The sequence below is a fragment of the Mus caroli genome, chromosome 4 (genome assembly GCF_900094665.2).
Source record: "Mus caroli chromosome 4, CAROLI_EIJ_v1.1, whole genome shotgun sequence".
In the NCBI taxonomy this organism is placed as follows: domain Eukaryota; kingdom Metazoa; phylum Chordata; class Mammalia; order Rodentia; family Muridae; genus Mus; species Mus caroli.
In genome coordinates this window covers 41,932,036-41,947,213 of record NC_034573.1, presented here as the reverse complement: position 1 = coordinate 41,947,213, position 15,178 = coordinate 41,932,036, and positions in this window count along the sequence as shown.

Here is a 15,178-nt window from a genome sequence, read left to right as displayed (position 1 = left end):
CCACTAACATGTACACACACCAAACACATGCACACACACACACATGCACACACACACACACACACACACACACACACACACACACACACACACACATGCACACACTCACCCTAAAATAAGGAAAAAAGTTTCTAGTGGTAATTGAATATTTACATGTGCCTAGCAATTAAATATTGGCCTTACTGTATGTAATAGTAGTTAAGGATCCTCTTTCAAAGTAGATTGCATGGGTAATGTCAGGTTTATAGCCAGAAGGTAGAATAGAGCCCAGCAAGTGTGGACTCTGAGAGCAAGATCGTTGCAGTAAATGGCAGTAAAAAGAGATAAAATTTCTTAGAAATAAGAATATAAGTCTCAGGGAAGCTGATTTCACGTCATCAGAGAGAGCTTCCCTCCGGTTTTATCAGGGTTTCAGTCTGTGACGCTATTGACACGTGAGAGAAGCTTAAAGAGATAAGGCCAATAGGAGGTCTTCTGGATCAGCTGTGTGTGCCCCCAAAGGACACAGCAGCTGCACAGATCCCCCCTTCTTCTCCTCTTTCACTTCCTGCTGCGATGGGACGTCTTTCTATGCTGTGTGCTCCCATGGTGATGTGCCACGTCACCACAGGCCCAAAAGCAATGAGCCAACTGACAGCGAGTCAAGGCAAATTTTTTCTTTCTGCGTATTACTTTCCTAGGTACTGCAGAAAGCTGACCAATACAAATGTCTGTTGTCCTGAGGGGGATTTGTGAAAGCTTGTTGCCCATCTAGAAATAATAATACACAAAAGTTTCAGACGGGATGAGCTAAAGACAGTTACTGCTTCCAGAATTCAAACAAGGAGTGAGAAACACAGAGCTTAGAGCTTAGAGCTCTCCTTCCACCATACGCTACTTCCCTAAGAAACTCCAAAGAGGAGGTGCGAGAAGATTGGTGTAGTGGAAAGAACTCCTCAGTGAGGATCAGGAGAGTTTGGGTCATAATTCCACTTCTGCAACCAATTTAACACGTGTGTACACAAACACTTTAATCTCCCTGGGCCTGAGTGTCCTCCAGTGACACTAGATAATCTCGAAATTCTTTTGGTTCTAAAATAATTTTATCCTGGAATCGGCAAGGCCCCTCCTGCTGAAAGGTCAGACTAGTTCAAACAAGTTGTTGCCTTCTTATGAGCTGCCGGAGTGCCAGGGTTTGCTATTGAAAGTGCTTCACTGCATCTTGACCCCATCTCAGTCTTAGCCACTTGCTTCTGTCCCTTTCAATCGCTGGGTTCCCATTTGGCTTTCCCGTGCTGCCTACTTTGAAAATACGCTAAACCAGGTTGTAGGTTTAGCCTTTCTTTAGCACATTCATTGTTAAAATGCTTCCCCAGAGGAGACATAAGCAATGTCTGTCACTTCTCCTAAGGTACAAATGACAAACAGAGGCAGGATGCTGCCAGAGTTCACTCCTGGAAACAAGTGAGTTTACTGAGCCTCCTCACAAAGCACACGTGAGGGATACCTACCTGGGTGTGAGTGCTCCCCGGCCCCAGCTGCACTTGGATAGCTTAAACCCAACAAGGATAGGAGCTTTCTAGTAGACACACAGATGGAGCCCTTCTCCCATAGTTCCCTAGCACCTCTATAATCTAATACATATACATACATACATACATATATACATACATATATACATACACACACACACATACACACACACACACACTCACACAGGGACTTAAGCCAGAGTTGCAATCTACAGGTGGTAATTGCTGGTGGATATTCGGGTAGGGGGTTTTGTGACCCTCCCCATTCCACCTGAATGGATGTAAATAGTCAATAAAGGCCAGCCAGCACGGTCATTTTTGCAAGAGGGGACAGCTGAACTCCTCAACAAGATGATGGCTTAGCTTGGATTGGAGGACAGTCTCTAAAAACAACGTAGAATCCAAACTCTACTCCACTCCCAGGTGGGGGTTTAAGGATGACTTTAAAGAGGATGGGCTTCCTTCCCTTAGTGAACCTGAAGGGCATTTTCTTATCGGTGGAAGAAGTTTCAGCTCTCAGAATGACACATTTACCCATTTTTCTATTGAGGCTCTTTAAGGGAGTTATTTTCCAAAATGACAGCCAAAATGTAACTTTAAAGGTACGTCCCATGTGGCAGCATTTTTCCCTCAGTCCCATTCATGCAAATACCAAACTCCTTTTGTTCAAACTGTATTGTTTTGAAATTTTCACACGACTTCATTTAGTTGACTATCAACACCTGCCCATGCTCTACACTATATTTGGCCACATATCTCATATTAATTCTGAGCAGCCCTAAAAACTGCTGTGTCATACTAAAACCTCCTTTTAGTCCAAGGCATGCCAGTGTGTGTTGCCAACTTCCAGCTGCTTTTCATCCTGAAGATTAACAAGGCCGCCACATGGTGCTCTTTCTTACAAAACGTTATTGCCTGCACTAGAGTGAGGACCTGATGTGGTGACATTAATCCCAAATGGGCAGGATGGGTACCCTTAATTCTGTCCTGGTGGAAAGCAACTTGAGCTGTCTGCATAAGCCTTTTATTTTAGGAATACCTTTCTCCATCATCGTTTCTATTAGGAACCTTAGTCAGTTGTTAGGAATTTCCCTTCTCTCCTGAAAGATGACATTCCTTTTCTCTCACTTTGAGATACCCAGAATCCGCACCCTCAGTGAATAATCTCCGGCATTGATTTAGTTGCTGAATATCCTCCCCAGTCATGTTTTAATTATTCATTAGGAAGCCATAGGAGTTCTAGCTAAAAATGGAGTCTGGCTAGCAGCCCCCCATGAAGCCTTCTCAGCTTTCCTCTAAAATGGCTGTGGAGGCAGAGGGTGAAAATAGGTACTCTAAAAGCAAAAGTAAAAGCCATGGCCAACATAATTTCAAAGGGAAGAAGCTATGCGATTACAAAGAATAAGGTTGAGACACATCTTTTGTTTTCCTCTGTGACTCACTGGCAGCTTTACTATCTGAAACGGAATCCCTTTGAAATGAGGAGGTTGGAAGGTCTGGGTCCCCACCATTCCACACAACTTCAGACCTGGAGACTCAAGTCGAGTACTAATGAGAGTCTGCGTGTGTAGACATATGTGGATTGGTTTGTGAGGCTGAGAATACTGTCATACTATTCTATATCCAGAAAGAGGTTTCAGGAAAGACTCAGACCATAGGTCAAGTTTGGCCACCTGGAGCTCCGGTGAACCTTCACACTCTCAGGTAAAGCTCTTCAGTTGGGTTGGAAATGAAAACAGAGAAACCGTGGTGACAGCACATGCTGGGAATTATGTGCGTTGCAGATTCACAGCATCAGGAAATCAATGTTTGTGGACTAGGTTTGGGACTTCACCAGAAGAGACGTATAGCATAGGAGCAGTCCCAGGCCAGATGCTATGCACGTCAGTGCACAGCATAGAGCCAAGGGAACCACAGCTCTACCAGAGTTCTGGCATGATTCGATTTCTCTGTGGAAGACAAAAGAGAGAATATATATATATATATATACACACATAGTGTGTGTGTGACTGACTATATATATGTGTGATATATATATATATGAATGACTGGTTCCCCTGGAGAAAATACTAAAACAAATGGAAGAAACACAATAATTAAAGAAGTAACAGGAAAAAATTCATGAACAGAAGTAAGACCCAGATTGAAAAAAATCATTGTGTTCCAGACAAATCAATGAACAAAGGCACACATGATGATGTATCCTGGCAACAGTTTTAATTCACAACCAAAAGAAAAATCTTTTATAAGTATTTAAGCAAAAGAAACAGAGTACCTAAAAATATAACGAAAATCTGGCTGTTCTCTGGCTTTTACTCTAAAGGCTTAATTTAGAAGAAAGTGATGTATTGTATGCAAAGTTTTGAGAATCAAAGTTGTAAGTTGCTGCTTTTATACCCAGCCTAGTTGTCTTTAAATTGTGAAATAACAGAAGGATATATCAGACATCCAAGGACTCAGCAACAAGTATCCTTGAAAATCATTTTCAGAAAGAAAAGCAATGAATAGGAGATTTTGTGAACCGTGTAGATTGTCCTCAGAGTTGAAACCAATGAAAAAGGGGATGTATCCAAATCCACATCTAGGAAAAAGAAAAGAAAAGAAAAGAAAATTAGAAAAGAAATGAAAAAAATCTAATCCATCTTACAAGGAACAGGAAAGATTAAGAAGATCTGAATACAGCAAGATGAAAGAATAAGTTGGGGGTTATTAAATTCAGATAAACCGCATTTTAAAAAGACTTACTTTAATGTTTAGTGGTGTGTGTGTGTGTGTGTGTGTGTGTGTGTGTGTGTGTGTGCACCATATGGATGCAGTACCAACAGAGGCCAAAAGAGGGCATCAGGTCTCCTGGAATTGGAGTAATGAACTGTGATATGGTTGCTGGAACTGAGCTTGGATCCTCTGGAAGAACAGCAGGGCCTCTTAACTGAGCCATCTCTCCAGCCATAGTAAGATACATTTTCCAAGATAAGAACTCACAAGATTTTTTTTTAATGTGAAAATTCAACTAAGTTCTGTTTGTAGGAAATATATCTAAAGAAATAAAAAGAGTTTAAAACAAAAAAGAATAACTTTTTAAAATAAGGGATAGAATTCTGGATATCCTTAAGCAGACCAAATAACATTTACTTGAGGCATGTAGTATAAAGTTATTAAAAATTTAAATTAAAATTAGTTATTTATAGATTGTATTGAAAGCTTTATTAAGGAAGGAACCTATTTTATTTTCTATTCAAATATACAAGATTACTAACTTTTATCCATTTTTATTTAAATATATATGTGGCTATTTTAGACCTTAAAAAATGTTAGTTATAGCATTACATAAATCTATCATTTACTCTTTGGTTGGTTGTGCTTTGAGTCAGTGTTTGAGATAGGGGATCACCATGCAGCCCCAGCTGGCTTAGGGCTTGCTATTTAGATGAAGCTGGTCTTTGAACTCACAGAAGTCCACTTGCCTCTGCCTCATGAATGTACTCATTAACTGTGAAAGGACAAACTGTTACGTAAGTGTGTAGCAGAAATTTTATAAATTACATTCTGACTACAACATATTAGAATAGAAATTAACAATTGCATTTGAATTAATAAAAAACCACCTTAGAGTTAAAGAAAAAATTCTAAAGTCATTCTTGTGTTAAACAAGAAACTATGAGTGCGCCTTAGACAGCACACTTCTTATTCAGTGCTTCCAAATTTTCTAAAGCCCAGCCCTTTCTCATTATGAAGATTCAGTTAAGGATTACTTGAAAATAATTTGTATAGAGGTATGCTATGCGTGCAATAAAATATCAAGTGGAATTTGATGCATTTTAACAAAGTATGAATTTGAAGTATAACTTTAACTTTATTAAACATGGACATAGTATTCAAAATGAATTGGTAAATTACACCAGCTGTGATGAGAATTTTAGCTGCTTCGTGTCTGTGCCAACATTTGCCATTTGCTTTAAAGTGGCTTCTTTCTTTTCTTCATTCTAATGAGTAAGATACAGTATCCCATCGTGGATTACATTTACATTTTCTCTAAGGACTAATGAGACCGGGCACTTTTCCATGTGCTTATTAGCTGTTCATATATCAAGTCTCAATGTTTATTTACTTAATTCCTGACTTATAGGCGGATGCATGTGTATTGTAAATACGTTCAGATGTGTGTTGTAAATGCTGTTTCCCTGTCTATAGCTTATCTTTTCATTTAATGTTATCTTTTGATAATCATAAATTTTGTTTAAAGTCAGGTTTAGTGTTGCTATATAATTGGTGCTCTTCTGTATGTGTTACCATGTGTGTATATGTATGTTTATATATTATTCATGGATGTATGCGCACACATATGGAGGACAGAGATTGATAGTGGACGGCTCCGGCCATCGCTTTCCACCTTATCTCTAGAAGCAGTATCTCTCACAGAACCTGGAGCTTTCTGATACCCTTGGCCTGGCTGGCCTGCAAGCTCCAAGGATGCTCCTGCCTCCAGCTCCCAGCACAGGATCACAGATACACCTCCAGAGCTGCTTTTTATGTGGATGCTGAGATCCAGTCTCAGGCCCTCATGCTTGAACAGCAAGCACATCACTCCCTGAGCCACCTCAATGACCTGTTTTTCTGCCTATGCTAAAGTTATGAGAATATTCTCCTGTGATTTATTCTAGAAGGCATAACAATGTTTGACATTGGGAATATTATATAATCATTTTAAATCTAGTTTTGTGTGAGGTAGGGTTTGAAATCCAGTGTGTTTATTACTGTTATATACTTTTTATTATTCTGCTCATTGTAAAGATTTTCTTTTTCTTTCCCCAGTGATCTGTCTGGGCATATTGTTGCGGTTGGCCATAGTAAGTCTATTTGTGGGTGCCTTTTGATTCATTGGTCTTTTTACCTTACGAACTATTGAGTTTTATGGTAAGTCTCCCTCCCTCCCTCCCTTTCTTTTTCCTATCTTTCATTTTTGACTTTTTTTTTTTGCCTGTAGCTCATATTGGCCTTGAACTTCCAACAGTCCTCCCACCTCACCCTGAGCCACACCTAGCTTCACATTGGTAAGTTTTGATAGCAGGCAGTCATTGTATTTCTTTAGACTTTGTGCTACTGTTTCAACTACTCAGATTGCTGTAATCCCATATATGCTTTAGAATCAGTTTGAATTGTTGGATGAAAAAAGAGTCCACTTGGTTTTGCTTGACAGTTCTCTAAATCTTGATATCATTTTGGAGAGAACTGAAAATTTAACATTGTTGAGGTTTCCAAACAACAAACGTGAATTATATTTGTGTCCTTTTATTTCTTTTTTAAATTTCTCTTAGGCACATTTACAGTATTCAATATAGCGAGAGGTCTACTTTTTGCCAGATATATATTTTTTTGTTCCTATGATCATGTAAAAACATAATTGGCTTAGTATATTTAGTTTGTGTTGTATTTTCATAAAATATAATTTACTATTCACTACTATATAGAAATCAACCAATCTCTGTGTATTGCTGAGTATATTGTGTGTCTTAGTCAGGGTTGTCATTGCTAACTTAAAGAAAGCAACGTGGGGAGGAAAGGCTTTGTTAGGCTTACACTTCCATATCACTGTTAATTATTGAAGGGAGTCAGGACAGAGACTTTAATAGAGACGGAACCTGGAGGCAGAAGCTGATGCAGAGGCCATGAAGGGGTGCTGCTTACTGTCCTGCTCTTTATGGCTTGATCAACCTGCTTTCTTATAGACCCCAGATCACTAGCCCAGGGATAGCACCCTCCACAATGGACTAAGCCCTCACCCATCAACCACTTATTGAAAAAAAAAAATGCTTTACAGTGTTAACTGCAGCCAGATCTTACAGTGGCATTTTTTCAACTGTGTTTTCTTTCTCTCAGATGACAGTAGCTTGTGTCAAATCCATATAAAACTAACCTGCACACTTAGGCCTTGCTGAAATCAACTTATAGAACTGCAGAGATGGCTCTGAATCTCTGCTCTTCCAGAGGACTGGGTCTTGGCTCCCAGCACCTACATCAAGTAGCTCACAACAATTGTAAATCCAGATCTAGGCCATCCAACACCCTCTGGCCGCTACACATACCTGCATGTGCACGTAAAACACACAAAAATGCAAGACTCACACATACACATAAAATAAACAATAAAAAGCAAAACCAACTTCCTATCTCTAATATATATATTTTTGGATAGTCTTTGAACTTTCGACACACAAATAAAGTTAGTTTAGTGTATATTCCTCAACACAATTGCATATTACTCTCTTCTACGATAGCATCACTCCCTTTTTACAAGTTTGGGCTTTCTTTACACTTAAAGTCTGGAGAGTTCTCTACATGTAAACTTTTATAATTACCAATTTGTGTAGCATATGGTAACATACTGTTTTTTCACTTTTCCCCTCCTGACCAAAACCACTGTTCATCTTTGAACTGATGGCTTAATTTGAAAGCATACCGAAAGGTATTTATTTGCTTTTGCTTTCTAGACAAATTAATATTTTTTTTCTATCATTAAAGTATGTAGCAAGATTGAAACTTACAAAAATTCTCAGCCATTCCCAGCAAGCTGTTAAATGACATTTCCTGCAGAGTCTATTTCCATTCATCCCAGATAGTGAGGGCAACGGCAGATCATAAGAATGATTCTATCCAAGAAGAGCTTGATGCACCATGTCGTTAATGGGCTTACTTGCAGAAGCCCAAGGGAAGGGTGACTTACAGAAGTGTGGGTGACGCTTGAGCTGCTGTATTCTCCCACAACGTGGATGGGAGTTGGTGAAAAAGTTCATCCCAGCACAAGCGACACCTTTCAAATGATGTATCACTCAAGAATAACTTCCATGCATCTCCACCAAAGAGTCTCCTTTCCTTTAGTCGTCGTTTACTGCTTGTTTCACCCTGCAGAGGGACCTCTTCCCTCCATTACGTAGTGTTTTCATCTGGAGGAAATAGCCACACACCATTCTATCTCTTCTTTTGTCTCTCACACTCCTCCCATTCCTTCTGCTACAGTGTTTCCCACTGTGGATGGTATAGAAGTAGTGATTATTTTATTCCATTTGAGGCTGAGCATTGAACTTCTATGCCAGATCATCAGAAACCTGTTCTGGCCAGTTTGACTGGTGATCAGTCCCTGCAAGAATACTACACACTCCAAAATGAAGCCTCTTTAACCAATCACAGAAACACATGCCTATAAACACAGATGTTTAGAAGGCAATTTCTTAGACACATCATATCCATTTAATAAAAGGACAGGAATAGCCTCCTCAGTGGGGTCTAATACTATCCCTGCCACAGCATTTCACCCTGACTTATACTATAAACATACATTCTCTCCTATAGAACCTTAACTGCAATTTCTCCTCTTAACTGCAATCAGGGAGTAGTTGGTTGTATCCTAAATAATTGTGCCACTATTACACAATCAGGCACATCTTGGTTTTTCATGCTGATAACTGAACTATTGCTGATAATTCTCCCATAGAAGCCTACATGACACCTTCTGGCAGTATGGATACTAGTCAGTAGGGGGAAAACACCATCCTAGCTGGATTTCTATGTGTCTTGCAACTGAATTTAAAGTGACTTCAGCAATAGCATTATACAGTTTGATTCTAGTGTGCAAACCAATGTGAGTGGCTGGGGTTTGGTTCATATGTGGGGGCTTCCTGGCTAACAACTCAGAAAAGTAGCTTAAGGACTGGAGTTTATATCCAACAACCTTGTAGCTCCTTTAGATGCCTTTTTACACCCACCCAGGGTGCCTTCACTTCATTCAAACCCCTTAACTTTATTGTTTATTATCCTTCTAGATGCTTTTCCAAATCTGTAAGACACTCAAGGTGTAGAGTTATATAATGAAATCTTTGTAAAGGTGGAAAACAGGATAACAAAGCAAGGTCCTCAACCCTATCCCATGACAAATAGTGGGACTGTGACAGTCACCTTTGGGAAGTATTCTGAACATTCATTCTAAGCAAATACCAAGCGGTCTTAAGAAATGTTAATGAGGCCCGCTATAACATGACAAGATATCATCATGTGTACAACCTGTTCCACCAAAAGAGCGAGGTGAGCATAGTGGGTGAAACCGTTCCATTCAGTCCTTCCCATAGTCCACAGTCATTCTCCGAGAGTCTCTGGTCCTCTTCTCCTGGGGAAACAGGGCTATACTTACACCCGGCATACCTACTGCTTGAACTGACTGACCTTGACTCTGACAGGATCTAGATTGGCTGCTGAAAGTCCTTGGACTGGGGGAGCAGTCTCCACCCTAAGTGTGCTCCCCTCGAGTTGATAAGTGTTCATGGCATACTCCATGAGGATGATTGCATACTCTGAGACAGGATTCATTTTCACCCACACCACTCTGTTGTTCATGACTTCAGTGAATTGGTTTTCAGGCTTTAAGCCCTTCCAGGGACTCATAAGCAAGGAATTTGGTCTCTTGTCACTTTTTCCCACTAAGAATTACAGCTTACCACAACGCTTGCCACATTGCTTTCGGGTGACCCAGACAGGACTCACTGTCTAATTTCCTTGTTTTATCCAGTCCCTCCTGAGTGATTTATTACCTTATGAACCAATTTTTATGTCAGTCTAGGTCACTGATATTTGACAACCTCTTATCTTATCAAGATTGTGTCCTACCAGGAGACACTGCAAAACAACTAATGCGCCACACCAGTCCCAAGATCCCTGCTGAATTAACTCATTCCTTAGTGTTATGTGAATGCAATCTTTTCTAGTCCCACACACTGGGCATCAAATACCACCCTTCATATGTGCCTAAATAATATTTGTTAGTCTTCCCTAGTGCTGGAATTAAAGGCACATGCCACCATGCCCAGCTTAATTTTTCTTCTTATGGCTTCAGATTATGTTGCCATTTTCCCAAGGAGGGATAGAACATTATCCAGTTTCTCTTCTTACACAGTTCATAAAAGGACCCCCTCCTTTTTTTCCCATGTCCTACAGACTCCAGAGTAAGAGGGTCTTTTTTTGTTTATTTAAAACTCATGTAGCTCAGAGGCAAATTTTCCATACTTACAATACTTTCCTGTGTTGGGTCATTATTAAGGTCCCAGTCTACATGCTGAATCATGGATTTCCTTTTTCCTATATATTAAAAGTTGAGCCGGGGTGTCAACCGCTTCCATCTCTCTCTCTCTCTCTCTCTCTCTCTCTCTCTCTCTCTCTCTCTCTCTCTGCTAATTCTCACCAGGGATTCCAGGCTTTTGGATGTTAGAAGGGCTCTCTAACACAGATCAGATTTGTATTCTCTTTGCATTATGCCCCACCTGCTGTAAGGAAAGACAAGCCAATACCCATGACTCATGTCCTTTACTCCAGTTTACTTGCTAATTTGGAGGCTAACTAGAGGGTATTGTATGTCATCCCCCTAACATCCATCTAATTTCTCCCTTACATGAGCAAGTTTGCTCTGGGCATACCACGGCCTCAGCCAGATGTATCTTCACCCATAAGAGGGGCCCTGTAACTGTCACCGTGCACTCCTTTTGATTGGAGCTTTGCCAGAGGCATGAGTGAGCTATGCCTTACAGGGGCTTGGATCTGTATCGCTGGAAAGCCCCGTTTCTAAAGAACTTGCAAGCACCTACTCTATCAGGTATCTGCTCCAGCAATTATTCACACCGTGCAGAACCCAAGGGAGCCTCGTGAATAAGTTTTGTCATCCTACTAAGCCCCGTGTGTGTGTGTGTGTGTGTGTGTGCCTCTCTCTCCCTCAGGGAAGCTTTAACTGGGAAGAAACAGCTCCACAAAATTGAAACTCTGCTGCCTCTTGGCAATTTCTGCTCCGTTTACCTGTTCATCTTGTATGGGCATAAGATTGTCTGAACAGACACGAAACATATATAAAGTATCATACTTTGGATCACTCTTTAAATGAAAATGCAGAAATAATTTTAAGCTTAAATTTAACTTTATCTTGATAAATGGTGTATTTGAGGTGCCGATTAGAAGAACAGCTTAGCCTTCCACTCACAGCTCTAATTATATATTATATATCATGTATTACTGTTACGACTGTGTCTCAATTTGCCTCTCTTGCAGCCCATGCCAAGATCCTTTGACATGATCTACTAACAGATCATTCATACTTCAGAAAATTTAGAATAGATAAAAGAGTACCAATGAATTATAAAATGGAAAAAAAAATGAGGAACCACATAATAAGCTAAAGAGTTTTCTTCTAAGAAATGGTAAAGATTTAAAATTTTTTCAAAGTGTATTTGAGGAAATGAAAATCAGATATGAGATTATTAAAATAATCATTGACGCATGCCATGTAAAGTTTAAAAACATCTGTATAACATAAGAAACTTTCTAGAAAAAGAAACATTAACAAAATTATCTGGAACAGAGAAGAGGAAACCAAACCTTCATGACCCAAACAATAAAAACTGACGGCTCTCTTCTGACAGGCCCAAAGCTGAGAGACCTGCAGATAGTCATTTAGCTAATGATTAATTTCTATGTATAAACTGCTTCATAATAAATGGTGGTATACTTCTCAGTTTCATAGACTAACATAGCAATAACAGTTGCCATGGGGGTAGATTAGAAAAAAATCTTAGGAATATTATACTGGATAACAACTATTTTTATTTAAAAATTTAAAGGAAGTTTTAAAATATAACTGTTGGCAACAGGCAGATGGCTGTTTTGTTTGCTTACATCAAGTTAAGCATTGGGTTTCTTGAAATGTAGAATAAAGTGGAACACATGGTAGGTTGGTGGAGGAATCAGACTCGATCTTTGTAACTTAAAAAAATAATCCATTTTTGTCATAATGAACTTGTGTGTCAAGATCATGTACAACTTTATATGCATATAAGCATGTGAGCATTTTGTATGTCTCTATATGTATACAAGCATGTGTGTGTGTGTATGTGTGCTCACCTTAACAGTCAAGAAGTACTGTGTTTAAAGCAAACACATTCCCCAAACAGCATCCATAAATGAAACCTGGAGATGCTGAACCCACAGTGGGAGGAAGCTTTCTTTACACAAACGCCATTCTCCACCAAGTGTCAGCCTCATTCTCTTCTCAGGCCAGCTTTTCATGTGGGTCCAACCTTGCCTCAGCCACCCACCTTAGCAACAGTTGTGATATTTTTCATGTTGCCCCATAGTGTTCTTAAGTGGTGGCTGCTTTATTCATTTTTTAATCCGTGGTAATTTTATTATCTATTATATTACATTGTTGGATTCAAAATGGAAGCTGAGAAAACTCACTTCAGATACGGAAGCTTAAAAATGAAAGTTTTATTTTCTGAGCACTCCGGGAGGCAGCCAGTTCTGGATCTGGCCTTGAAGGGAAACTGTACAACATTTTTATAGGACGAAACACAAAGCACGTGTGGGGCAAGTGGACCGAGCCACCAGACAGAAGAACTAGTAAGGTTAAGTGAGTCCAAACCCAGTGTAACTTAGAATTGAGAACAATACGAGTGGGGCCAACTCCCTGCCTAACTAACTCTGCCTTCTCTAGAACAGTAAACATGACACCCCACTGAGAGAACCAGGACAATCAGTCATGGTAAGGAAAACCCCTGAAGTTCTTCCCCATGCAAACAGAGCATCACTAGCATCTCAGACTGAGCCAATGGGAAACATCTTCCCCTGAATCCCATCCTCAATCCAAATTTCTCAGTGTTTATAAAGTCCTTATTCACATGGAATAAAGTGCACAGGTTATTTAACTGGGGGTCATCTGAGAATGGCTGTTTTATGGAACTGTAACACGTTGCGAAAGAGTTTTCCTTCCTGAATCATTCATCACTGGACCTTGGACCCGCCTGCCAGCTGCCGTCACTATCCATGCTGCTGGCATTGGCGCTGCCAAGATAGCAGGCAAGACCTGGGACCGGGCTACCTGCCCTGCAATGGGTTTCCCATCTGAGAGCTGTGATACTTTGGCCATTTCTGGCCAGACCCGAGACCCATGGTACCTATTTGCCTGGATTCTTGGAGGACAGCAGTGGGCAGTGGGTATGATGTTGCATTGACCAATCATATTTTGACACAGGGGGTTAAGCAAGGAACTTAACGCTTCCTTCTTTACACCCTTTATTGGTTAACAGACAAATATCAAACATCTTGAAGAAGCAGGATAGGAATTGGGTTCTGAAGCCTTGGTACTTGAATTCAGTTTTGATCCTACCGGAAAGGTAGAACTTGTTCCTGAGATGGCTGAACTCAGGAAACTACCTCCTAACAACATATTCTAAATAATATATTATGTATATAATTTGGGGATTTTCCTTTAGAATAAGTATCTCACATTATGAACATAAAATTAGGTAGAAAATTTGTCTGAGGTTCTGGAAGAATCCCTGAAGCAGAAGGGTCTTGAAGAGTCAACCTCATTACCTTCCCTAAGACTCAGCCACTGATCTCAACCACGTCAGGAGATCTCCAGTCTCTTTGAGGTTTCTTAATTTTTGCTCTGTCAGTGTTGATTTGAAATGTACAGCTCCAAAACCATCACACAGATGGCCCTGGTTAAACTTTGGGCCACAAAACAAAGAGACAGGATTGTGAGAGAGGGAGATTTGTGGAGAGGGTAGGGATAGACAAGTGGGGAGAGAGGTAGAAGAGCAGTCATTATGCACACACACAGGTATGAAATTGCCAAATGATATCATTCATTAAAAAACACTTTAATAAATATTTAAATAAATGTTAAAAAGATCTCTTTGCATATCTTGTAACCAGGCGAGACTTCCAGTGGAGGGATTGGGATACCAACCCAGCCACAAAACCTTCTACCTACAATTTGTCCTGCCTGCAAGATGTGCTGGGGTAAAGGGAGCACAGAAATTGTGGGAGTGGCCAATCAATGCCTGATCCAGCTTGAGACCCATGCCATGGAGGGGTCCACCCCTGACACTGCCTGGAGAGACAGGAACCAGAGACTGGATAGCCCAGAGACCTAGGAGGAAACCTAACTGGCAAAATAATAATAATAATAATAATAATCAATGAAATGATTCCTAATGGTACTCCTGTTATATTCATAGATTGGCATCTAGCCCAATTGTCATCAGAGAGGCTTCATCTGAAAAGACCAACAGCTAAGGCAGAGCTTGGGAAATCCTGTGGAAGAAAGGGAGGAAGGATTGTAGGCACCAGAGGGGCCAAGGACACCACAAGAAAACCCATAGAATTAACTCACTGGAGCTCATGGGGCTCACAGAGACTAAATGGACAACTGAGGAGCCCGTATAGGTCTTTCATATGGTTTTGACCTAGACCCTCCACACATATGTTACAGTTGTGTAGCTTGGTCTTCTTGTGGGACTTCTGACAGTGGGAGTGAGGCCTGTTTCTGACTCTGTTGCCTGCCTTTGGGACCCTTTACTCCTGCTGGGTTGCCTTGTCTAACCTTAATAGGAGAGGAGGTGCCTGGTCTTCCTGCAGCTTGGTTTGCTATGCTTGGTTGCTATCCCTGGGAGACCTGCCTTTTTCTGAAGTGAAATGGGGGAGGAGTGCATTGAGGGGAAAGGAGAGATGGGGTGGGCGAAGGACTGGGCGGAGAGGAAGGAGCAGAAACTGTGATGGCGATGTAATATATGAGAAAAGAAATAAATTGAAAAGAAAAACAGCAGTGAAGTAAACTCTTCGAAAATCTCTGT